Raw genomic sequence first — 26,375 nt, forward strand, 5'->3', positions numbered from 1 at the left:
AATGCCTCTGTCATGTTGTTAAATGAAGTAAACTGACCTTCAAAACAAAACAGTACCAAAATATTAAGTGCATTCTCTTAAGCAGAGGAGAACAGTAATTAGTAGACTTTAATTTCTGCTTTACATGTCACCTGGTTTTTATAAGAATTTTTTTTTGTACATTTATAATCAAAAGTAAAGAATCCAAGAAAGAAATTCTTCAATGAATATCTGTGGAGAATGCTGTAAAAATCCAGAAGACCACTGACTGAGAGGCAGGCAAAGCCCAGGAGCAAAAGTGACTTCTGAACTGACTCTGGATGGTGAATGACGTACTGAGTGTAAAAGATAGTAAATGATAGCTGCAGTACTGAGCGAATCATCTAGAAGAAGAAAAAGTTTTAAAGTCAGCTTTCCATACAGTTTGAGTGGTGGGTTGGGGAGAAGTGTGGGAAACTGAAGCTCCTCAGGAGAGAAAAATATTGAGACCAAGCTGTCAAGGGGTTTAGATGCTGACCTAATGGCACCCGGATTTTATCCCATAGTCGATGGGAAGCCAGGGCTTTAGCAGTTGGGGCCTCTAAACATGGGAGACTCTCTGATTTCTCTTTTCTAAGATGTTTCTGACTCCAAAGGCTGTAAGGTAAAGCTCTTGGTTGTGGGTGAAAACTTCTAATGGAATAAAACTTGAGTCACTGGGTTTGAAAGGTCCTAACAGGGCCTGTCCAAGTGGGGGAGGAGGGGAAGGAAGAAAAACCAATGGACAACTCAGAGAGAGCAGGATCAGGGCAAATGAAGAGTTAATGAAATTGCTGGTTCATACTAAGGACAATTCACTGGACAGTTTGAACACAGGTCTTCTATCCACGAGAAAGACTGAGGCCCTTTCTTCTCTTCATCACCATTACAGTAAACTAATTATATGTCACTACCAAGTGAGTAATGTTTTTAATCTTTTTTAAAAATGTTTATTTAATTATCTATATATTTATATATGAGAGAAAGAGAGAGTGAGAGAGAGCGAACAAGCAGGGGAGGATCAGAGCGGGAGAGAAAGAATCCCAAACAGGTCCACACTGTCATCATGGAGCCTGATGTGGGGCTTGAACTCACAAACCGAGAGATCATGACCTGAACTGAAATCAAGAGTCAAATGCTTAACCATCTGAGCCATCCAGGCACTCCATGTTTTTAATCTTATAAGTGAAATTCTTTAATAAAAAAAAAAAGTTTGGGTGCCTAGGTGGCTCAGTCGGTTAAGTGTCCGACTCTGGCTCAAGTCATGATCTCACGGTGCCTGGGTTTGAGTCCCACATCGGGCTCTGTGCCGACAGCTTGGAGGCTGGAGTCTGCTTTGGATTCCATCTATCCCTCTCTCTCTGGCCCTCCCCTGTTGGTGCTGTCTCTCTCTTTCTCTCAAAAATGAACAGGAGTTTCAAAAACATTAAAGAAACAATTTTTAATAAAAATGTTTTAAAAAAGGTTGAAGTTTCTAATAATGGCCATACAAAAAATNGTGCCGACAGCTTGGAGGCTGGAGTCTGCTTTGGATTCCATCTATCCCTCTCTCTCTGGCCCTCCCCTGTTGGTGCTCTGTCTCTCTCTGTCTCTCAAAAATGAACAGGAGTTTCAAAAACATTAAAGAAACAATTTTTAATAAAAATGTTTTAAAAAAGGTTGAAGTTTCTAATAATGGCCATACAAAAAATCATAAACTTCAAGAATACTCATATACTTTCCTTGTGATATAAAGTGGGTTATTGTCCCCATCATTTAGTTTCTCACACTAGGATTAGACATCCACATCCTGCACTAAGTAATTTTACAGTGGCTGCGTTGTGTGTGGAATATACTTGCCCATCGCAGTAATGTTGAGTTGGCCATGAAATTGCTTTGACTAACAGAATGTTAGTGGACACAATGTAACAGAAACTTTGTCTGCATGGCTTGGCTTGCACTCTTGTGTACCTGTCATCTGTCACAAAAAGAATACGCCACTCTATCTACTGCTCCTTCAACCGCACATCAGACCTGAAATGTAGTCAGAAGCCTCCCTAATCCAAAGGAGGCTCGTCTAACTCAGCCCTGTTACACCCTTGAGAGTATAAAAATAAATAAAATAACAGTAAGCCACTAAGCATTTTATGACTTGTTATGCAGCATTACTGTAGAAATAGCTGACTATAACGGGCTTTCCCTTACCTCAGAGTAAAGAAAACAGAGGTGTATAGGTTTTTCCTTAAGACTATGGTTTTCTATACAAGCATAATGTACATGCTATTTTTTAAAATTTTCTTAACATTTTTTTTTGAGTGGCAGAGACAGAGCACGTGAGAGGGAGGGCAGAGAGAGAAAGACACAGAATCCGAAGCAGGCTCTAGATTCCCAGGTGTCAGCACAGAGCCCGACACGGGGCTTGAACTCACAAACCGTGAGATCATGACCTGAGCGGAAGTCGGAGGCCTAACTGACTGAGCCAGTCAGGAGCCCCAAAGCAAAGTATATTTGCAAAATGTATATATAATGCTTGGGTGCAAAAGGCCCCAAAGTTGAAGATGGCATCTATAGATGACTCTATAAACCAAGGCNGACATTTTTTTTTTGAGTGGCAGAGACAGAGCACGTGAGAGGGAGGGGCAGAGAGAGAAAGACACAGAATCCGAAGCAGGCTCTAGATTCCCAGCTGTCAGCACAGAGCCCGACACGGGGCTTGAACTCACAAACCGTGAGATCATGACCTGAGCGGAAGTCGGAGGCCTAACTGACTGAGCCAGTCAGGAGCCCCAAAGCAAACTATATTTGCAAAATGTATATATAATGCTTGGGTGCAAAAGGCCCCAAAGTTGAAGATGGCATCTATAGATGACTCTATAAACCAAGGCTTTCAACTCTGCGGATTTATCGATAAAGTTGTGGCGTATCAATGGAAATTCATGCATGATTTGTAGTGAATATTAATAAGTTCATTCTAAACCTCTGTGTTGTGTTCAAAAGAGTAAGAATATCCAAGACAATCTTGAAGACAATATGTAATTTGCTTTTCTGCATGTATGTTTAAAAATTATTAAAACAAATAACGGAAATAATTACAGAACTAAAAGGATCTTAGAGATTAAATATGTAATAATCAAAATGCAAAAAGAATCCGAAGCCTAAAAGGTAAACAATAAAAATATTTCATATGTAAAAATCAAAAGCAAAAAGAGAATAAAATATGAAATAAAAGTCAGGAGACAAAGAAAATTAATCTGGGAAGTCCAACTAATAGAAGCAAAAATAAGAAAATAAAAACAAAGAAAGGGAAAGAAGAAATCATTAAAAAAAAAAAAAACAGCAACAGTAGAAAATGTCCCCAAACTAAAGCCGAATATAAGATTTCAAAATTGAACAGGCCCATGGGGATGTCAAGACAAAGAATGAAAAAAGGTCCACACTCATCCTTTTGAAATTTTGTAACTCTGCATCCTGAGATTTTCAAAAACATGTAGAGATTTTCAAACACAAGGGAAATTTTGAGGGGGGAGAAAATCTGAGACAACATAAGACTTTGAAGGTTTAAAAAAAAATGAGGATAAGGTAACAGCAAATTTAGAGGAGGAAACAAAAAGAAATTTAATTTGAAATTTCAGAGTTAAAAAAAACCTGTCAGAAAAAAATCAAAGCCCAGATATAAAGCAGATGCAAATTTGGAATAATTTCAAGCAACTGAGCTAAATATTAAACAAAAAAAACGAGACTCTATATGAACACAGAAAATTTTTTCCCAAGCATATCCTAGGTTTCTAGGGATGAACCTATATCCGAGCAGAAGGGCACACTGTGCATTGCACATGCTTCTGGACTGTCAGCTTTGTTTGCCCGTTTCCAACTTTTAGAGGCAATGTATTAAAACAAAGGAAGATTTGGTGGTGGTTATAGAAAAAATATAAATATAAGTAGGCTTTACAATATAAAAGTTTACCTGAGTAAAAGTAAGCCACAGGAGAAAGGAAAAGTTGAGGAAATCAATGGAAGTAATAATAACTTGTCTTAAAAAATTAAAAGTACAGACTTATTAAAAAAAAGAGTTCTTAATGACACTATTTCAAGTTATAAAAGTAATCAATAAAAGAACAAAATGAAAAATCAAAATGTGCAATATTGAAAGGAAGGGTGAGGAAAGATGGGGTAGGTTAAGGGGGACAGATTCTCAACTATCAGAGCAGAAATCAAAGATACTGTTTTAGGGGTGCCTGGGTGGCTCAGTCGGTTAAGCGTTCAACTTCGGCTCAGGTCATGATCTCACAGTTCGCGGGTTTGNGATACTGTTTTAAAGTGGGCAAGCATATGATCAACAATTATAGAGTAGCAGTGCAGCAGGAAGCAATTAAAAAACAACAGTTATAAGTTGCCCTGAGAATTCGATGAGAGTGAGGGAATGACAAGGTAGAGAGAGTACCTTTTATTATACCCATCTTGTAACGTGAGATTGTGATTAATTAAAAAAAAAAGATTTTTAAAAGACTAACCCAGAATTCATGGCCCATGATGCTTCTAGCTGCACACTTACAACAGCAAAAAATAATCATAAATCTTCACCTTAAAAACTAAGGACCTAAGTGGAATGAAAAAGACCATCATCAGGCTAATGAATTAATTCAAATGCCCAAATTGAACATTATAAGACAAAAAAAGCACTGAACATAAGAAAGGGAAAAAAGAAAGGCATTTGAGTAGCAGAATATTATTTGTTAAATAAAAATAAGGCCTACACAGAATGTTAAACATATTTAGAAAATAAAGTTTTTTTATGTTTATTATCATTCAGTACTCATGATATTTAAGTGTAGCATGTACCAATTTACCTGTATTCTCTTTTTTACTTTCTAAAAATAAGGGAGAAGAAACAAGCATTTGTTAAACACCTACCAGTTAAGTGCTTAGTATATCTATTTGTTGTAAGAAATAAAATTTCATGTAATTTCACCACCGTATCAGCTCTAAAGAAAGAGCACAGGGAGATTTATCTGAGGTTAGTAAATGATGGAGCAAGGATTGTTCTGGATCCAAAACTACTTCTATTATATTATAGTACTATAATCATTTTAGAGATCATTAATCCTACCAATGATCATTTTAGTCTACCAAATTATAATATCAAAATACTAATCTTAAAATACAGACACAATCATACTATGTTTACCTAGATCTTCCTTAGCTTCTGTGGTAAGCAGAATAATGGCCTTCCAAAAATGTCCCTGGAAGCTCTAAATATGTCACCTCACAAGACAAGTGACTTCGAAGATGGGATGAAAGTGAGGATCTTAAAATAGGGTGAGAATCCTGAGTAAGCCATGTGGGCCCAATGGGATCACAAGGGTCCGTTAAAAAAGATGGAACAGGGAGTCAGAAGAATCAGAAGAGGAGATGTGGTGACAGAAACAGACATCAGAATGGGACTGTCAGCTTTGAAGGTGGAAGATGGAAGGGGAGGCCATGAGCCAAGGAGTGGAGGAAGACTCGAGAAGCTGGAAAGGCAAGGGAGTGGATTCTCCACCAGAGTCTCCAGGGGAAGGCAGCCCTCCTGACATCTTAAATTCAGCCCAAGGAGACCCCTTTGGGACTTATTTGCTGTAAAATAATAACATGTGTAATAATAAATGTTATTTCAAGCCACTCAATTTGTGATAATTTGTTACAGCACAGACACATGGGAGACTAATTCAGAAATAGTTTCAGAATCAGAAAGATCTGGGCTAAGTCTTGTCTCTGCTGTGATGTGGGGCAAGATACTTAACCACTACGAACTTCTATTTCTTTATCTGCATTTTGAAATTATAAGAAGCACGTGTGGTGATCATTCATCTATGGCTAAAGCCCATTAATGGGTAAATGCTATTAATAAGTACTAACAATAGAAGAAAAATAAAACTTGTAAGAAAAAATGGTTAAGATCATTTTTGGCTTCCAAACCCCCAAAGTTAGCTAGCCAGTGATTCTTCATAACATACTGGCTACAAGTTGAAATATGAAGGAGGAAAACTCTTCCAATATTGAAACCACTTCATGATTTGAGCTTATTCACTATACTCCTTTAATATCTAGCCTCTTTGGGGAAGAGGCAATATCCTTGACTGGCTATAAATTTATGAGTGTAGTTGCTTTTATGGCTCTGAATGTAATAGAACTTAAGTAAATACTGATAAGTTCTCTATTCTTCTGAGAAGTTTCCACCCACATAATATTGTCCCATCATTGGAAATCCCCACAGTTTTGATAAGAACGAAGGCAAGAACTCTTTTTTATATAATACTTGTCAATTAGAATCAGAACAGCATTCATCATTTTAGTTGGAAAGGCTATGTGTTTTTTAAAACCCCACTTGAAGTCTGTATAATGAAATTTTACTTTTATTGTCTTTTGAGCACCTTCAGCTGATCCTTAGGAGGTTAATGTTGACTTTCAAGTTTATTTTTTTCAACTATCCTTTAACATGGTTTGCATTTATAGATTAAATGGTAAACTGAATTAAGGAAAATAAGCATTTTCTGTCACCACAGTCTCCTCACATAAATTGACTATATTCGAAAACAATGTCCATCTTTTCAATATAGGGACAGATACCGCCTTCATTAACTAGGCCTGGAGGGAACTCTATTAACTCTTTCAAACCACTTAGACACCAGTCGTTTTGCAGGAATTCTTTGTGTTCACACTGTACTTAAGGATATTTTTCTTCTCAGAGTCAATGTATTAAGCTTTCTGTACTGTACCATAACATCGCACAAGTTAATTACTACACAGGGGGCCTCACAAATAGGTGAATTCTCACTGAAAAATCATAATCACTCTAAAAAGTAGAAAATGTGGCTAAGAAAAAAATGATTGACTACATCATTTCCCCTATTCCATTGTGTATGGTTCTTCACTGGTTTGTGCATCCTTTGAGATATGACCTATGTTATCTGAAAATCCAGTCTTTAAAGAAACATTGTTGATACCAACCAAAAGAAGATCTTGCAGATCTCACATGGTCATTTAGCTTTGGACTAAGTAAACTTTTCTTTTGGGTATTTCCTTTCTGGAATGTGAGAATGAATATCAGACATCACCAAACAGAAAGGTCCCCACCTCTTGTATAAAGCTAGTAGGTATTCATTAAATACTTGTAGAGTTTTATATGCACATATGACAGTATACATATATACATACACATACACACATGTATGAGTTAATATTCCAGACATGGGGAGCTTTTCCAGACTGCTAGCATTCTGAGGATAAGTCTCTGTCCGTAGTGACATCACACCATTAGGGTCTGGATCATTCCAATGGATAGGAGGTGTTATGGACTGAATGTTCTTGTTCCCCCAAGAAACCTAATGTTGAAACCCTAATCCCAATGTGAGATGGTATTTAGGGGGGAGGCCTTTGGGAGGTAACTAGGTCATGAAGGTGGGGTTTTTATGAATGGGATTAGTGTCTTTAAAAGAAAAGACCAGAGGGCGAGCTCTTTCTTTTTCAGGACTGTGAGGGTACAGCAAGAAGTGGGCTGTGTACAGCCTGGAAGAGGACTTTCACCAGAACCCGGCCATGCTGGCACCATGATCCTGGAACTGGAACATGATCCTCCAAGAACTGTATGAAATAAGTGTTTGTTGTTGGAGCTACCCAGTGATTTGTTAGAGCCGTCTAAACTGACTAAGACAGGGGGTATGAATAAACATGCATATGATTCAATGCACAAATGAGCAAATATTTCCTGAATGAACATATGTATGAATTAGTTACTTGATTTTACACAAGGACACACAGCAGAGTTTACTTCTCTTTGCTTACATGAAGACAAAGTACACAATTCATTTATAAACACCACTACACAAGCAATGTTTTGAAATAAAGACTAGAATAAATATTTTATAAATCAGAATCCTATCACCCAACAAAACAACTAAATTTTTTCACGTTCCTATTAGTTTTCTGATATATTATATAGTTTATTCACTTAGCACAGAGAAATCAGAATATTTTTTCTACCTAATGAGAACAATTCAGGCACAAGTTTAAAATTCTGCACATACAATAGATTTCATAATCATGACACTTTATGAATATCCTACTGACTAGGGACACAGCCATATACTGTCTCTAGACACATTTGGTATTATTATTTAGCCTGCATTCTATTCAATTTTATATGTTATTTGCCCAGCTACTATGAAGCTCTGTCTTATTAAGGAATAGAAATAATGTCTCTTTATATAATCCCACCTTGCCTGGAAGAGTGAGAAAGATAGATAGATAGATGGTAGATAGATAGATAGATAGATAGATAGATAGATAGATAGATAGATAAACAGACATTTGTTGAATGATACAGTCATTATAGGTGAAAAAAATAAATGAGAAAATTAAAAATGCCTAATATTTTATATTGTTGTATTTTGAATATAATTATAAGAGCTTGTTTCATAGTCTTGCTCACCTAAGACAGAAACCGTTACTGTCCCTTAAAATACATATATATTTTGAGATAATCAACTTTTTTTCATTTATGTCATATCCATTAATTGGTTAAAAAGTCAGAAAGTCATTTAAAAAATAAAATAGAGCAAGAGTAATTAGCATTATTCTCCTTAGCTTTCACTTTTGATTTAAAAAGCATACATAAGACTAAAACCATTCTTAACTTTGACCCAATTGCACTGCTGAAGCAACATGAACTCTGCCCCCAAATGCCAACCTGTAAGTGGAGGTTATTGCTTTTCCTAAGAGGGTGTAAATTCAATTAAATAAATATACCACATGTACCAGGCATTTAGGAAACAAAGAAAGAAGACACAATTCCTCGCCTTCAAGGAGCTTACAGGATAGTGGAAATATTTATATAATTCATATTTTTTAATTGTCAAAGTCAGAGCAAGTTTTTTTTTTTTAATTTCTTTCTTTGTGTTTGTTTCTTTTGTTTTGTTTTGCTCTTTGGTCTCCAGTGGAAATCATTAATTTAAATTTGATTCCTGTTCCCTTTGGGAAAATGAAGCCTTTAAAAATTAGTCAGAGGGTCTCTTTGTTCTCAGGGTTTCTCTCCTTTTGACAATTATTCCTCTGTGATAAGTAAATAAGGTCTAGCCCTTTAAATACAAACAAACATTGGTCTTCTTTCTCTTATCTTCTTCCTTCCTCATTTCTTTTGTTGGATTGTACATTTTCCTCCCATCCTTAATGCAAGACTTGGTCTTTAATTTTATCTTGTTTACCTAAGTACACATTAATTCAGGGACCTTATGAACAACAGGAGCTGCTAGTATTATTATTACCTCCCAAATGTATATTTCTAATCCTAACCACCTACGGATGCTCAGGTTAGTCTTAAAACATAACAGCTCACTATGTTTTCCTTCAAAGTAGCATCATTCTCCAATTTGTCCTCTACTATACATACACACACACATGTGCATGTGTGCACGTGCATCTGTAAGTATGTATATATATATTTGTATTTTTTTAAGGTATAGCAGGTCTTTCATTCTATACACTGCACCTGTCACAAACTCATTTTAATAATTCCTTAGAAAGGAAAACCTAATTCTGCAGTAGTGACAGCAAGTTTTTATTTTCTTAAAAATTGTACCTAATGATGACTGCTTTCTTACTGTGGTCACTCTTCTCACTTAATTAACCATCCCATTTTGAATCCAGCCTTGTGCTCATACCAGGCTCCCCTTTGAAGCTGCTTAGGGCCCATGAGCTCAGGCCCATCTCTTGAGCTCACATCTCAGCTCATGTAACCACCAATCTAATTTTATCTACAGATGCTCTGCTCAGGCCCCGACTCCATCAGATTTAAGATTTAGATCCTGCCTCCTCATCTCTAGAAAGGAGCCTACTTTACCCTATGGTAATGCTCCCATGAGTAAATACTCTTTTGCTGAACAAGATCTAAGCAGCCACCAACCTACTCTATCTACCACCACCACTCCTTCACCCTAGATGTTCCATATACTTTCTCAGACGTGTTCTCCAGAGCACACAGCAGAAGATCCACCGAGTAGACTCAATGTTGCATGTGATGCTTTGTGAACATTTCAACCTCTCAAGATATTACCGGTCTCCTCAAATAATTCATAGTAAAATCTAAGGGAATGGCTTTAGAATCACATAGACCCAGGTCTTAATCCTGGTTCTCGTATTTGTCTCATTCTGGACAACTTCAGTTTCCTCATTTAAAGAAAGATTTACCTCAGAGGTATAGTGAGGGATAGGCATAAAATATATGACTGCGGTGGACACCAACTTCCCCTCTATCTTAAGGCCAACACAGGGGATCTTATAAAGCTACCTGATCAATCAAGGCTACCTTATTATGCCAAAAAAAAGAGAGGCAGAGAGGCAGGAGTTAATGCACATCCTTATCTTTTCTTACTCTCAGATGAGCAGACATGTAAGAGATACGGATCTTCATCATGAGAACTGATGCACATGTTTTCCTTTACAACCGGCCTGCAGAATAGTCCATTGTTATTAATATGGAGGCTTGGAATCTTCTCTGAATACTTCAGATACTTGGCAAATGACTAAATTAATTAATTAATCAATGGATCTGTTCTGGATATATCAGAGAATTGCTTCATCAATATTTAAAAAATTAACTGGTTAAAACAGATTCTTTATTCTATGTGGCTTTTACATAGAGTGTTAATTTTTCCTTCACAAGACCAGAAGGAGATTTCAGTTACCATCCTGGTAAAAACGGTATTTCTTATACCTTCTAAGGAAATATTGAAGTCAATTCTTTATGCATCATTTTTTTAAAGGAATTAGGCCTAAAAGGGTCCAAAGAAGATAGAACAGTAAATACAAAACTTGAAATGAAAACTAAGTTATCCAATAAAACACAGAAAGAATTACCTTTTTCACAGGACTATGCTTTCAAGGAAATAGAAAAAAGATTTAAAAAAAAAAAGTCTCATGTATGCAAATCAACAAATTCTTATATTATCTCCATAAATCCCTTCTTGAATTATGTTATGTATCGTATCACCCTCAAACATCTGTAATCTCATTCTTAGTAGATGCTCAATGCATTCAATATTAACTTTACATTTCTATTTCCTCATAGTGTTTATGTTGAATTTTGAATGATTCAACTAAGATCTTACACACAAAAAAATAAGATCTCCAAAATGTAGAAAATGCACCTTTTAGATACATGAGGCTCTGGTCAGATTTGTAAACTTTTGCATACTTCTGGAGAAAGAAGTCCCAGATAAGGAGTGCATTTTATGGTTCCCATAACCACTTAGTCAATAATGTTCACTAGGTGGAAAAGTCCATACAACTCATTGTAATCAGCTTTGCCTTAGAATACCTAATTCCATAGAGTTCTAGTTTTTTGAAGATGAGTTTAAATAAGCTTGCATACAAAAAATATGCAAACATTGCTACTAGTATTTTAAAAACAACAGAAGTAACTTACAGAAGAAATTGTATTAACAGAACATCATATTTATCTTTAAAAATCTTTTTAATATCCTCCTAAGAATGTAAAGGTAATTACCACTTTTACGAACTTTCCAGTCATTTCACTAATTCAGTGGCATTGTGGATGTGTCTGCAAAATCAAATGTAGAACTGAAATAATATATCAAGATAAAAGTTAGTAAAATATTTTCTTTAGTGACATGCACATTTCATTTTGCTAGACTTTAAGATCAACTATCCAGAAAATTCTAGGTCTTCATGTTCATGCAAACAGAAAACATCAGGTTGTAGCAAATGACAGTTGTTCTCTAGACTATAAACAACTTGAACAGTACTCACCACACCAACTGTCATTGTTGGATATGTGTGTAACTAAAGATACCAACATATTATGAAGTGTAATTTTTAATTAGTAACCACTTCTTTCCATCTAGAAGCAATGTTATTACAAAAGTAAATAAATAAAATATCTCTAAATAGAGACAGATGGGAGAGGTATATGAAATATATCACTTTGGTTTTAAAAAGTTCATAAATTTTATGTTCTCAAAAACTACATTCTGTGTTCTCACATAGTATATAGTAATCTGATACTCATTTTTTTAGGAAGTCAATTTCCCAAAAATGTAGAGTTAGTGTTTTGTTGTGTTGAGGGTTGGTATATGTAATTTGAAGATGAATTATTTGCTTGGGTTTTGATGAGATAGAAAAATGAACTTAAGGACGACATTATTTGCATGAAAAGTATGAGTGTGGGAGCAATAGGGAAGGACTAGACCTAGATATCATTTTTCATATATGATTTTATGTTATTTCCTGCAAAATGCTAATGTTTATAGTGATATGTAGATATATAAGCATTTCTAAGTAGTTTGATTCTTCATAGCAGCATTTTCTTATACCATTCCTTTCATTCAATCAAAAAATAGATGTCTCATGATGTCATAGACTAAGTTCTCTACTCAGCACTGGGGTTAGAGCAGCGAATAAGGGGGACAAAGCCCCTGCCTTCATAGACCTCATTCTTGTGAGCAAGAGGGGTGCTATAAAATCGATCTCTCAAAATGTCAGGGACTGCTAAGCACAAGGAAGAGAGATAAAACAAGATGAGAGCGTGACTGGGGCTACCTTTTGATAGGCTGATTAGATAAAAGCTCTCTAAGAACTGGACATTTAGGAAAAGACCTAGTAGAAAACCAGGGAGAGAAGAGCTTCTGTGGAGAGCACAGCAGCAGCAACACCCAAGCACCAACAATCTGTGCATTCTGCAAACTTCAGGTAGGCCAGGGCAACAGGAGGGCAGGAGGGCAATGAGCAAACGTACTGAAGACTTAGCTTACTTAATGTTCAGTACCGTCTCACGTGATGTACATCATTTGCCTCATTTTACAAAACAGAACACAGCACATTAAGATCAGAAATATGGAATAACTTGATTGAGGCAGATCAATCACTTAATTCCAGGAGGAACAATGCAGACACAGCCTAAAGTTCTGGAACAATGAGCCTGGCTGCACGGACTAGAACAGACTGGCGGTGTAGGGAACAGAAAGCTTAAATTCGGGAGTCCCGACATCACTGCTGCTCTGCTGGACGGTTGTGAGCAATCATTTAATCCCTAAATGTTCTACGTGAGCATTAAAATCCCTATACAATCATCCATGTCTTCATTAATTGACTCTAAACATTATCTATTAAAGGCCTAATACAGAGTAGGCAAAAGGCCTAATATAGAGTAGGCAATACGATCAAGAATTATAATCAATAATAACTGAATGTTATTCATATTCAATATTCATATTCATAGATCCCATATTCAAGTGGAAAGCAAATCTATACACATATCATTCAAGACAGTGTAAGTCCAATAAATAAGTAGAAAATGTGTTATAAAAATAGAAAGCCAGGAAAATTCGGGAATGAAGATGCATGATCACACTAGGCCCTCCTCACCTCTAATATTTTATTCTGTCAATCATTGATTAATAGTCTGTGCATCTTGTGAGAAAATTTTGCACATATTCCCATCATAAAGTCTAAAAATTGTTTTGGCAGACTTGAGGCTATACTGGGTTCCTCTCTCCTTTCTGTAACAATCCCTGTAATTCTAAATTATTTCTCTAATAATAAGTCATATACTCATAAATCTTCACAGGTCATGCATTTCTTCATTGATAACAACAATATTGGATGGAAATAATTTAACCTAGGTATAAAAGCATTGCCTATTACTCTACAATGAAACATGTGCATAGGGAAACTCGTGCATATATTCTACTTTCCTTCCTTTAACATTAAAAAAATTAAGTCAGGTTTTTGAAAGGAAATAACTAGTGATGTGTCTTCAGTAACAACTATCTGGATAATTTACGTCTGCAAGGTTAGCTACTGAGGGTTTGAATAAGCCCAAGAATAAGAAAGGAGCCTGCCCAGTGATAAGTTATGTGCTGAAGTTCACATAATGAAACTCTAGATAAGACTAAATGTAGGAACAGGTCATTGAACTGGAGGGAGACATAAGCTGAACTTAACACTTCATTCTTGAAGTAGCTTTCTCTGTAACGTACATGCCATCCCTCTTGAAGAATTAAAATCCTACTTCCCTACCAGTGTCAGTAAAACAGAGAAAACATGCAGAACTCAAATGAATAATTCTGAGTCAGAAAATTAAAAATGTTTATAAATTCAAAAATAATATGCTGAATTTTAGGTTGGATCTACGACATACACAAACTTACCAATGTTTCCCAGGGAAACAAGAGAAGTCAATTCCTACAGTCTCCACCCTCCTCAAAATGAAATAATATATCATAAAGATGGAAGATGGAAACAATGTCATTACCATTCTAAAAGAGGGAAATCAAATATGTTGTAACAGAAATGCTATGTTAAAAAGGGCTTATGATTACTTCGTAATTTCTGAATAAGAAATGTTCCATTCAAGCATTAAAAGTCAAATTGGTCATAGTTAACCCTTTTTACAGTGACCAGTAGCCCAAATTTGCTCGGGAGACGGATGGTCTGATTGTTGCCCATGCATGATTAATAACAGCATCCCCTGCTACTCTCAAATGTTTCCAGATTTGGAAGGTAAGTTTGGGAAAACTATCACCTTTCTGGAGCCTTACAATAGTGTGATGGGGCGCCTGGCTGGCTCAGACTGTAGAGCATGAGACTCTTTCATCTTGACTCTTGATCTCAGGGTTGTGAGCTCAAGCCCCACACAGGGTGTAGCGCTTACATTAAAATAAAAATTGTGTGATAAATAATAACCAAAATTAACATCAGAGAGGAAAGAGAAAAAAAGAATTTCCTTCTTTTGAAATAAGATTTAAGGAGCCGTTTCAAATGCTTTTTGTGCCACTGACCCACTCTATTGTCAACTAAAACTGAATGCTCAATTAAGCTGAAATCTTCCTGGTATTGTGGTACACACTAAAACAGAAAGGACTTCAGAAATATATCCTTCATGGCAGGAATTAAAACCAAGAAGAATGTAAAGTGGCTTACCAATGGTATGTATATAGGGCTAAAAAGCTAATAAAAATAAAGACATGCATATGTTAGGAAAATACACTCACAATATAAGAAACATGTCCACATACAGAATAAAGTCTAATTGTAATTTACTTGGTTTAATCAGTTTTTTCTTAAACTGTTAGTTCTTGTTTGATTAATCATATCAGGCATTATCAGTAACACTAGAAAACTTGGGGCATCTGGGGCACTCAGTGGTTAAGTGTCTGACTCATGGTTTCAGTTGAGGTCATGATCTCATGGTTCATGAGTTGGAGCCCCTCATTGGGCTCCATGCTGCCAGTGGAGACTGCTTTCTCTGTCTCTCCCTCTCCCCCTCTGTCTCTGCCCCTCCCCTGCTCACAACTTTCCTCTCAAATGATAAGTAAACCTTAAAAAAGTCACTAGAATATCTGAGGTTTAATAGTTGGAAAGTCTAGTTTTTAATTGTTAAATCTGATATTTGATTATAAGCAAAATATATCCCTATTACTGAAAATTTTATAAAATATACAAAACTATTCAAAACTATAATTTTATTATCCGAAGTACCACTTTTAATATATTCATACATTAGATATTTAAAAATGTATGTAAGTGTATGTACATTACATACACATGCATACATATACGTGTTACACAGATACCTCTGTAGGCTTCCACATACAGCAAACGTACAATATACATTATACTCTCTATATAGGTTATTCTCTATTTGGAGTTTTTTCAACCTTTTATTTTTACACAGTACTATGTCCAGAGCATTGTCCTATATCATTATTATTTGAAAATATTACCTTAATGGCTGGATATAAATAAACTGTATTCACTGACTATATCACTAATCATTTTAAAAGAGAAAGAAATCCTAGAAGTGCAATAATTATCAGATGGTATGAATATTTTTATAGATGTTGACCCACAGTGTCAACGCACTCTTCACAAAAGTGGTCTTGCTTTCATCATCTGTAAGTGAAGACTTTGGGACAGAAGTGCCCACAGTGGAAACATGGCTCAAACAGTCACTAATCACATACTTTAGTCTTTAAACTCTTTAAAACTCAGATACTCATTTGGAAAGTGGTGATAATAAATGCTTTGAGGTTGTGATAGGACCAAAGGATGCTGGACACATGTTAAAGCTGCAAAGATTATTACTGCCCCCATTGGTAATGGTATAGTGCCGACACTGGATAGTATCTTTTTTGTTCTTTGATATAATTACTTATAGTATTTACTGTAGAATTAAAAGTAACTTTGAACTTATTTGATTACATTTTGGTAGAGGCAAGTAGCAGTTCCCTTAGATATGTTCCTCCTTCCATAGCAAGAAATAGTAAGTAATTGGGCACTTTGGAATTGGAGGTCACGTCTCTCAGCCACCCTGGCAGCAGAGTGTGGCTATCTAAGTTTTCAACAATGGAATGTGATCATAAGTGATGCTTGCTACTTACGGGGCTAGGCTTTAAGACACTGTACATGAAATCCTCCATGCTCCCTCCTTCCTGAAGCTGACATCCAGATGTGTCTGTGATTTAGGCATAGCAGAACTATGCCTTGGGGCAAGGGTCATAAAACTACAGACCTTCCTGTTTTATAAATAAGAGTTTATTGGAACACAGCCATGCCCATTTGTTTATGCATTGTCTGTGGCCACTTTCACTCTACAACTGCAGAGTTGAGTAATTGCAACAGACACTATATGGCCCCCAAATCTTACAATATTTGCTATCTGGCCCTTTACAGAAAAAAACTCTCAAGCCCTGCCCTAGGAGAGAGCAAAGCAACAAGAAACAATCAGAGTCCTCAGAAGACCACGTGAAACACCAGTAATCATTCAACCTAGACCAGAGAATTTAAGTGGCAGGGAAATAAACTTCTATTTTATCTAAGCAACCCTTTTGGGCCATTTACTTCTAGCAGCATAATTTTCATCCTAATACACCAGGAAAGCTGAGTTTTTATGAAGTTATGCTATGTATGCCATTTTTATTGAAATCTGAGAATTTTTCTTCTTAATTTATGAAGTTTGCATATGTTAGAGATTTAAACCTATGTCGAGCTATTTATGGAAAATAATATCCATAGATTGTTTGACTTTTAAGTTAACGATGTCTTGATACAATTTTTAAAGTATTTCTTCAATCAATTTAACATTACTTCCTCTTATGGTTTCTCATATTGTTTTATAATTATAGTTTTCCTTTTTCCAAGGCTGGGTAGATACTTGTCACTTCTGTGTTTTTTTATTATCTTTATATTTCACTTACTTTTTTCATTTCAAATAGCATCCAGTAGTACTTATTGAATAGTTTCCCCATAGATGTGTTATAATTACTTATACATTATAACATTTATTCAGATGTATTTTATATAATCATATATTATAAATTTATAAACATTAGGACTTAAGTTTTATGTTATCCATCATTCTATTCCTCTTTTCTCCAAGTAGTATCATAAAGCTTTAATTATTACAGTTTTTTTTTTAATGTTTTATTTATTTCTAGGAGAGAGAGAGAGAGACAGCGTGAGCAGGGGAGGGTCAGAGAGAGAGAGAGACACAGACTCCGAAACAGGCTCCAGGCTCTGAGCTGGCAGTCAGCACAGAGCCCGACGCGGGGCTCGAACCCACGAACCGCGAGATCATGACCTAAGCGAAAGTCGGACGCTTAACCGACTAAGCCACCCAGGCGCCCCTTGTTTTAATTTTTTTAATGTTTATTCATTTTTTGAGAGAGAGATAGACAGAGCGAGACTGGGGGAGGGTCAGAGAGAGAGGGAGACACAGAATCTGAAGCAGGCTCCAGGCTCTGAGCTGTTGGAAAAGAACCTGATGCAAAGCTTGAACCAAAGAATCACAAGATCATGCCTAAGGCAAAGTTGGAAGCTTAACCAGCTGAGTCACCCAGGCGTCCCCAAATGACTTTTTTGTTGTTAAGACAAAACATACCTTTCAAGAATGTGTAATATCAGTAAGCAAAATAAAGACAGAAGTGATTTCAAAGAAATGAAAACTGAAATATTGAAACTACCTATGTATTCAACCTAAGACACTGCTTAAACGTATTGTCATGTACAGATACAATGGAGTACTCTGTAAAAAAAAAAATAAAGTGAAAGTAAATCAAAATGCACCAAGCATATATAATAGCCCCATTTGTGAAAGAAGAAAAATAAATTAGCACACAAATATATACATCTTCTAATCATGGCAAAAAAAAAAAAAGTTCCAATACCATTGGTTACATGAGAAGGGTAAAGGGTAGAAGGGATACAAGAGGGAGTGTGGCTTCTGTAAGGAATCCCTTTTTATATATAGTTTTTACTTTTGAAAGCATAACATACATATTGGAAAAATAAAATTAAATAATTAAGAGCAAGANATGAATATCATAACCGTACTGGGAGAGAAAGGAAGGAAGGGAAGAAAGAAAGGGGGAGAAAAGAGAACAAAGGAAGGGAGGGAAGGAGGAAAATTTCAAAACTAGGATTCCTTTGTCCTGGATAGTTTGAGAAGCCCTACTCTGGGTGTTATACCCAGATCGCAGTATCCTCAACGACCAGAGACCACCGGGGAGACCGAGTCACGCATGCAAAGGCAAAGGGCTTTATTACGGGCTTGAGCTCAGTAATGTGGAGGGTGGTCGTTGGCCTTTCCTGATCGGGTGTTGCAAGGGTGGTTTCTCCTGCCTTGGGCAATGTGTAACTGCCTGATAGTTTCGGGAAGCTGGAACTCAGGCCTTCTAGTTCAGAGGGGAAACTTAAAGCCTGTCATGGAGTCAGTTTGGTTTAGACATTTAGACTTGTGGCCTTACACTGGGTACACTTAGCAGTGGAACTGCCGGTTCATCATTAATGCTGAGTTTTACCATTAATTCCAAATTGTTGTCTACAGCAGTGTGCAGTGATACACTGTCATCTACAGCGTGTGCTGGTTCTGATTGTTCAGTAATGCTGACATTGTCATTTATTCCTGGAAATGTGAGATACAACATCCATTGTGGTTTAAATGTGCCTTTGCATTGTTACAGATAAAAGCCAGCATGTTTACAAACGCTTCTTGGCTATTTTGATTTCTTTTCTATGAAATGACTACCTATGCCTTATCCCCACTTTTCTATTGGTTATTTGTCTTTTTTTTTTTAACTAATACCAACTTTTTGTATATTCTAGATTCTAAATTCTGTTGGTCATGGGCAATGCAAATATTTTATTCCACCTTTGGGAACTGTCATTTCACTACTCGTACAGTGCCTTTCAATAAAGAAAGCCCTTAATTTAAAGGAAGTGAAATTTATCAAAGTAGCCAGAAGCTTGTGCATCTTTTAAAAAGTAATCCTTTCCTAGCAAGCGATCAGAAAGATATTCTATAATGTCCTTTTTCAAATTTAATTTATTAATCCAATTGGATTTGAGTTTTATGTTAAGTATGAGTGAGGTGGGGTCCAGTTTTATCTTTTCCATATTAATTGCTAATTTTCCCAACACCTTTTGCCAGAGGACTAGGCTTCCTCCAGGGATATGCAGCTCTGATTAGAACAAGTTTCCATATATGCGTGGGTTGTTTATGAGCAGTTTCTGCAGTCTGTTCCTGAACTAACACACTGTAATAATTACAATACGTTTAAAACATATCTTGATATCCGATATGGCAAGAGGTGCTTCCATGTACTACTTTTTCAGAAGTGAATTAGCAATTCTTGTCCCTTTGATTTACATATGAATGTAAAAATGAGCTTGTCAGTTTTCACAAAAAGTCTTGTTGAGACTTGATAGGAATCGCATTAAATCATCTGAGGAAATGTGTCACTTTAAAAATAGTATTTTCTTATCCATAGTGTGATTCTCCCTTTACTTGGATGCATTTTAATGTTTTTCAATACAGTTTTATAATTTTCCATGAAAAAGATTTGCATTATTTTCATTATTGTTAAGATACCTTATAATTTATATCGTTATTAAAGTAGAACATCTTTCCAAGTTAAAATATTAACTAAAGTATTAATATATGGGATTGTACTTGAATTTTATTATTTTGATTTTCGAGTTAAAAATGACTAATAATTTGTGGATTTTTTTCTTAAATGGGAAATCATGTCATCTATATAACAAATCATAATTTATTTCTTTTCTCTCAAAGCTTTATAACTTTCTTTCCTTTCTTCCCTCCCTTTCCCCCACCTTACATTATCATTTCTCTGCCCTTCCCCACTCACACTCTCTCAAAAATAAACATAAAAAAATTTTTTTAATTAAAAAAATAAAAATAAAAAGTAAACTTTTTTTTTTGCTTATCAATTCTTTTGTATATCTTTCCCAAATTTTATTTTTCACATTTTCTGTATTCTTCAGTTTAAGAGGTGTTTTTTTTTTAAACAACAGAACCAGGATTTCTTTTGTTTTGCCTTCTGCCTAATGACTTCTTTTAACTGGAAATTGTGATCCATTCATGTTTATAATGATCACTGCTATATTTGGATTTGTTTCTACCATCTACTACTTATCNCTTTCTTCATTTTGATCAATGTTTGGTGATTTTGCTATAATATATTAAAGTGTTCTGTTGATTATACCACATTGTATCACTGGCTTGAGATCTGTTCTGCTTTGTGAATATGAAGATCAGTGTCTTTCATCACTTCAAAATCTATTTCAGCTTTCATTACTTTCAATATTGTCTCACCCTTATTTTCTCTCTTCCCTGTATCTGGTTCTCTAATTAGATATATGTGACAATTTCTCTTTTTATCCTCTATTTTTCTTTAAGTTTCTTTCATATTTTCTAGCTGTCTCTCGTGTAATTTCTTCAGATCTATCTTTTATTTCAGAAAATTCCCATTACAGCTGTCTCATCTGTTGTATAACCCGTAAAGTGAATTTCAAGCACTGTTTGTTATTTTTTTTTATCTCTTCAAACTGCTGTTTGGTTCTTTTTCAAACATATGCTGGTTTTTGGCCTTTGTTTTTTACTATATTTTAGATAACCTATGTTATTTTTAAACATATTAAATATAATTAATCTGTATTTTATAAATGAAAGTTCCAGTATCTACAATCTTTTTGGATCTGTTTCTGCTGTTTGTTTTTCCAAATAACTTTATCTTTTGTTCTGCCTTATTTAGTGCTGATTTTTCAATACGATCTCATGCCCTTTGAAATTTTATCTGTAAGAATTATTTAACACCTTGGCTTAAAGTGCTTTTCTTTTTGAAGGATTTTTGCTTGCTTCTGCAAAGTACTTGGAGAAATTATCAACTTTAAAACTGAAATTTATTTTCAGAGGTGAATTTGAATTACATGAGGGTGAAGTTAGGAGGTTTTTTTTTCTTTTCCAGGTAAAACTTTCCTTTGCTTACACTGCACCCCAAAGCTAGAACAAGAAAAGTAATTATTCCTACTTTCTCTTCCAAGAGCATATTCTCTCTCCCTCTCTCTCTCCCTCATTCTTTCATATCTGTTTTATTTGTTCAGTTGAACTCAAAGTAAGAGTTTTCTTCCAGAGAGCCTATTTATGCGGAGAGTTTTCCAGTATAATCCAACCAATTTTTGCCAGCCAACAGTATTTTTTGTTTATAAGAAATGTTCTCAAATCCTAAACTGGCTGCCATGAGGAACAAACATCCCAGGAAAAATGTCTGTTTCAGTGCTTGCCGACTTCACTTGATTTGTGATTTCATGGTGTTCGTGGGCTCTTAAAGTTCCATTTACTTTCCCACTAGCTCAGCTATACAATTAAACGGTCTTTAAAAAATGGATATTTCAAAAACTATACTCTGTTGGCATTATTTAGTATTTACTAATGGGAAGATTTCTGTAGACATACATCTACCATATTGTCAGAAATTAAAGGGAAAACCAAACTTGGGATTTCCGGTTGGAAGAAAGCAGTGACAGATGACGATTCTAGTCTTCTATCTTAAATTCAGACTCAGGAAGGCCCTTATTAGCCTTTCCTCTTCAAAGGGGAAAGCACAGAGCTACTCTTTAAATCATTACACCTTTATGAAATGTCAAGATCTTCACTAATACTGGAACAAGTCTAACATTGGACACTACTTGCTTCATTACTGAAAGAGGGTATTATTTTAACCATGGCGAGCAGCAAAGAACCAATAATTCTACACTATGTTAAATCTAGAGTCAGAGATTCCTAGGCTAGAAGGAAAGAGTGATGATTGGAAATTGAAATGGAAGAGAGGCAGAGACAAAAAAGACTTTCTTTATATTCATATGTCTGTCTGTTGTCTGAAAAAGGAAGGAGAAAAAAACTGGTCTTAGACTATATTGAATATTCAGAGCAAGACAATATGCACAGCAGAGAAACACATTTTTGAAAGGCTGTCTAAATTAGATCAGTATCTCCTCTCTGAGATCTAACATGCACATGTTTAATATGTACAAACGTGAATAGACAAGGTACAGAGTCCCTGTAACCTATGGTGTTCTTCCTATATTCCCTCTCAGTTAAGAGTACCACCAGCCATTCATTTGGGCAAACTAGAAACTTAGAAATCATTTTTGAAGGATCTCTTATTCATTCCCCAAGTCCACTTCACTACCAAACCCCCTATATTTTGCCCTCAAAATTTTTCTGAAATCAATCTGTATCTTCTCATCCCCTCTACCAGTACCTTCATCCAAGCTTTCATAATGTGTTACCTGGGCTACTAAAATAATCTCTTCACTGGTCTACCCATATCTATCTTTGCCCCTACCCAACTGTAGCCAGAGTGATATATTCAAAATGTAAATCTCCCTACTTACAATATCTCTATATCTTCTCATCTCTCAGGGAAAAGACATAAGCCTTGATATTATTTATAAGATCCGTGTCTTGATCTCACCAACTTCTTGAATAATATTCTTCCCAATACTCATTTCTCTCTTTGCACCAATGACATTGTCCTGATTTCTTTTCTTCATATCCAGTGTTCCTTCCCATCCCACAAAGCCTTTGTATGAATGAGTTTCCCTACAAGAAATACTCTTTTCTTCTTTCTTTTCCAAGTTAGTTTCCACTCGTTACTGAGATATTAGCTCACTTCTCACTTTCTCAGTGAAACCCTTTCTCCACTTCATTGATTAGATCATATCACCTATTGCCTAGCCTAATGGTACCATATGCTTCTCACTCAGTAAGCCTAGAGTAATTGAAGTTATTTAATTAATGTCTACCTTTACTCTAGCTGAAAGCTCTGTGAATACAAGGATATTATCTAACACGCTACAGCCCCGAAGGGGCAGTTCATTTCATGTTTAATTGTAAAATATATCAGGAAAGGGATCATTTATATAATGCACTTGTGCAGGTTAAATATTAATAATAAATGAAACACTGAATAACATTACCCAAATACAGAAAGAGCACACTGACAGCCTCTCAAAGCCTCATGTGTGCCTCTCTGAAACTCTATACCCACTTGCCAGGTATATGCCAAAATAATTAAGCCTTAACATGAGATTTTGATAATTTTTCCCACTCTTCTCTTCACAGAATAGAATTAATTACATTAATATTTATTAGGTGAAAAAGTGTTTAGATTTTCTAGATTTTGAAGTTATATAAAGGAAATCAGACTCAATATATCGTTTTCTGAGGCGCCTGGGTGGCTCAGTCGGCTAAGCATCCGATTTCCACTCAGATCATGATCTCATGGTTCATGGTTCAAGCCTTGTGTCGAGCTCTCTGCTGACAGTGTAGAGCCTGCTTGGAATTCTCTGTCCCTCCCCCATACTCTCTCCCTCTTTCTCTCTCAAGATAAATAAACAAACTTTAGGTATTGCTGTATGTGGCTCCTCATACATATGTACAAGTGCTTGGCTAGGGTAAACAGCTAGGAAAACAGCTGCTGCCTAAAGTGCTACACAAACCTTCAGAGTGTCATTTAGAATAACAAATTATAAGTTATATTTTTTGCTATACATATGCATTTATTGAAGTATTACATAAATTTTATTTTTCATATTTTTTCTCAATATGCTTGTTGTTATCTAAATCAAAGCACACTTTTTAAAAATTTTTACCTATTTCATTAATATACTTGTTTATCCAATAAATATTAAAGATACTCACTAATTGTTAGGTACTATATTAGATGCCACAATATTCTTAAATTTTTTATACGTATTCCAACAGATAGAATCTGGATGCTTGTTAGATGCTCAACACCATAGCCCACTCACTGGTTTTCAGAAGGTAGGGTTCATTCTGATGTTAAGAACCAGAATGAAAGCATGAGTAAAAAAATAACTACAAAGAGCCAACACGTGGTATGTTGTAATTTCTTGCTAAAACTATCCTTTAAAAAAATTACTTATTAATGCTTCACTTCCAATGTTGGAACATTACCTCCAACACTGTTTTTTTTTTCCCCCAAAAAATAAAGTTACCTACATAACAATATGGGAAAGAACACACAGATTTAAAATGTTTAAATCTGATTTCTGTCTTTAAAATACATCATTCTATCTCTCTCCCACCTCACCATGACCCCCCAGGTCTGGAAATGGCTTTACATGATGAAGTTTTAACAGGTGACTATATACTCCTGAGTACTAAAATAAACATTAACATAGTTCGATCAGTGGCAGGGAGTTCCATGGTACTTAGCCAATCATTATCAGTTCCCAACTACTCTTTTCACTTTACACCCTTTAATCTTCCAATAAATAAGAATTGCAATAATGGAAACATTGTCTGGTCTGCAGTTCAATGATATAATTAAGCTTCACACCGGGCTATAATTTGGGTGTCCCAGAGAGAAGATATTTATTGCCAACACACCCTAACAAATAAAAGCTGCTTAATGACTACGCATGAAAGCTTGTGTTAAAGGAATTTTTTATGCTCACTTCCTGGTTCAGAGGCAAAAGAGAAGACATAAAGGAATCATCTGATTTATTTAGAGAAATTTTTGCCATAATATGAGCAGAAGATAAAAATTTATAAGAATAAGTTAAGTTCTTTAAAGCTCTTATTATTCTCATGACCTTAAATACAAAGCATGCTTACAAACTCATACTCACTAATACACAATAAAGCTCAGGGTTTGTGTGTGGTGTTTGTATGTGCTGTGCTTATTTAACCTAATGATATGAACTCAGTCTTAAACACAGTGCAAGGGTATAGTTCCATGAGGTTCATTAACATAAACAAATACTCACCTGTCAGTGGTAGTGTGCATTCAGTTCTTAGTAAATGTAAGAACAGAAGAGCAAATTCAATGAAGAGTAGAAGTAAAAATGTTTATAGCCAAAGTAGAAATAATAGTTGAATGCCAATTACATCACAATTTAAAAATTAGCACTCTTTCTATTATTATAAGGAAACTATAACAGTTTAGGAATATATTTATGTGGACTAATAATTATATAGTTACATTTATGATAAATTCATACAGAAAGAAAGGGAATCACCTAAGGCAGATGTAACTTGTTAAGTTTTGCCATGGATGAAAGACAGAATTTCTAGATTCAACTTGGTTACTACTTCCCTGAATTATTTATTCTCTTCCCTTTGGTATGATGAGTATAATATTATTACCAATTTACAATATATAAATATTTGTATTTTAAATTGATTTTAAACCATAAAAAATCAATATAGCTAACATATGTATCTTCTATGATCCAGTAATTATGTTCTTAGGAATACACTCATCAGATATGAGGGCTCAGATCCAACAAAAGACATGTAAAATAGGTTCAAGATAACTTTATTTGTAATAAGCCCAGCCTGGAAACAACCTAAATGTCCACTGACAGTAGACTTAGTGAATTGATTGCTATTTATTCATTCAATGGCATATTGCAGAACAATGAAAAAGAATAAGCTACTAATATATACCACAACATACTTAATAGGTAAATTTAACCTATGTGTGAGTAGGAGCGCAATGGTATTTTCTTTAGGGAACTGGAAATACTCTAGGTGTCAATGGTTACATTTTACATACCTAAAAATTTGAGTGTATGCTTAAGATTAGTTAAAACTCAAAAAATATCTTTATTTAAAAACAAAAACAATACAACAATATGTGTCAAAAGCTAAAAAAGGCTGATTTGTTGACTTACTAATTTCTGAAAATTAACACTAGGGAAATAAATCAACATTTTTAAATGCCTTTTTCATATACAAACATTCACTGCACATGAATAGAAAAAATTTAAAATCAGCCTGTACGCCAGTAGGAAACTGGTTGGGTAGACTGTATTTTTTTCAATTTAATGGGATTTTATATGATTTATAAAAATAATTCTAAAAATTTCTCTAATAAGAAAAAATATTTAAAAATTTTTAATGCTTATTTATTTTTGAAGGAGAGAGATATAGAGCATGAGTGGGGGAAGGGCAGAAAGAGAGGGAGGCACAGAGTCTGAAGCAGGCTCCAGGCTCTGAGCTGTTAGCACAGAGCCCT

This window comes from Crocuta crocuta, unplaced genomic scaffold, assembly GCF_008692635.1.
Source record: "Crocuta crocuta isolate KB4526 unplaced genomic scaffold, BGI_CrCroc_1.0 scaffold141, whole genome shotgun sequence".
Lineage (NCBI taxonomy): Eukaryota > Metazoa > Chordata > Mammalia > Carnivora > Hyaenidae > Crocuta > Crocuta crocuta.